We start from the raw sequence: 1,812 nt of genomic DNA, 5'->3' as shown, positions 1-1,812 counted from the left end.
ACACACTAGACCCCCAAGGCCACTGGGTGTTGGTGAACCTTGCGGGGTTTTATCTGTATTTTAGATGATGACTTGTTAATTCCATGCTTGGGTAATTTTGAGATTTAATCCATTGTTTTCATGCTAAGTGCTACACTAAGGAGAAATCCGTAGCTTTTTTATGAGTGATGCATGTAGATGTGACTTGCTCGCATATATTAGATCCTGATTGGATTAGAAGGGGATACTTGTATCATCAAGCTGAGTAATCGGTTGTTTGGTAGCCCTCCATGTAGGGTTAAGCTGAAGAAGAGTAGGCTTAATCCTAAGTGAGATTAGCTCATACTTAATGCAATCCTAAGAATGTGGATTTGGAAGAAATTCCTATCTATGTTCGTATAGGATTAGGCTTCAATCACCGAGAAATTGGGGTTGTTCTAATCTTGGAATCTCATGGTCCATTTTACCCTTGCATCTTTTATTGATCATCCATGTTTCATGATAACCCCTCAAGGGGATCCGCATCCATAGGCCTTTGCATTAATTTGAGTTTCTTGCTTGCTTATTGCTTGTTCTCTCTAATTTGTTGATAATCTTGTTTTAGTTTTAATTGCACCTGGTAGAGTAAATTCCCTCACTTGAGATCTTGGGCTAGATAATAGCTCGAGAAGGAGTAATAGGAGATCCTTAGCCACATGGATTACGATCCTCATGTCTGCACACGAGGTATTACTTGGCGATCCCGTACAATTGCGGCGAAGAAATCAAGTTTTTGGGGTTGTTGCCGGGGAGCTTTTAGGAATTCTAGGAAACCTTTAGATTATTACTCTAGCCATTCAATTCTTTTCTCATTTGTAATTTTTATTTTTCTTTTCCTTTGATCTTAACTTTCTATCATCTTTCTTGGTTTTGCAAGGTACTGTGCATGACACGTTCTAATCCGTCGACCTTGATTACGCTGGATAGTGAGATTGAAAGAATTTTACATCGGAGATTGAGAGAAGTTGGTGAAGGGTTGGGTACACAGAACATTGAAATTGAGGATAGAGAGTCTTCAATCATGGCCGAAGAGCGGCGCACTCCATCCGAGTATGAAAGACCCCAATTCACGGGTGATGAGTTTAGTGTTCAAGCATAATCTTTGGCATCCAACAACTTTGAAATTAAAGCAAGTACAATCGGCATGGTCTAGAACTTTGTTCAATTCAATGGTCTTGCAAATGGAGATGCACATGACCACCTTTCCCGGTTCCTCCAAATTTGCTCTACATTCAAGATTAATAGGGTGTCGGACAATGCTATCCATTTGAGACTATTTCCATTCAGTTTGAGAGACGGAGCTTATCATTGTCTTACATCATTGTCTCCGGGGTCTATAAAAACATGGAAGGATATGGTTGAGAAATTCCTTGAGAGCTATTTTCCGCCAAGCAAAGCGGCAAAGTTGAGGCAAGAAATTTTAGCCTTTAAACAAACGGAGTCCGAAACATTGTTTGAAGCCTATGAGAGATTCAAGGATCTCCTTAGAAGTGCCCCCATCATGGTTTTGCCTCATGGATGCGAGTACAAATCATTTACAATGGGCTGAATTATGCTACTCGCCAACTCATTGATGCCACAGCTGGTGGTTCCCTTAGCAACAAGTATCCCGATGAGGCCGAGCAATTACTTAAGTCTATGGCAAGCAATGAATCACATTGGGACTTAAGAGGATCTACACAAAAGACTGTCGGGCTCTATGAAGTTAGTAGCAATAATGCCTTGGCCATAAAGGTTGATGTGTTGATGCGAAAGCTTGATCTTCTTATGGGCTGTAGTTCGAGGTCGAAATCA

The 1,812-nt window shown here is 40.8% G+C and overlaps 1 non-coding gene across 1 annotated transcript; it reads right to left on the bottom strand.

The window, feature by feature from the left end:
- Nucleotides 1-1,420: 1,420 nt before the first annotated feature.
- LOC120266212 lies at nt 1,421-1,526 on the bottom strand. Its single transcript, XR_005538054.1, has one exon. It is a non-coding gene; the product is annotated as a small nucleolar RNA R71 (small nucleolar RNA).
- Nucleotides 1,527-1,812: the final 286 nt, after the last annotated feature.

This window comes from Dioscorea cayenensis, chromosome 7 (genome assembly GCF_009730915.1).
Source record: "Dioscorea cayenensis subsp. rotundata cultivar TDr96_F1 chromosome 7, TDr96_F1_v2_PseudoChromosome.rev07_lg8_w22 25.fasta, whole genome shotgun sequence".
Taxonomy (NCBI): domain Eukaryota; kingdom Viridiplantae; phylum Streptophyta; class Magnoliopsida; order Dioscoreales; family Dioscoreaceae; genus Dioscorea; species Dioscorea cayenensis.
Note: the sequence above shows the minus strand (reverse complement) of the source record. Positions and strands in the feature narration are given on the sequence as shown.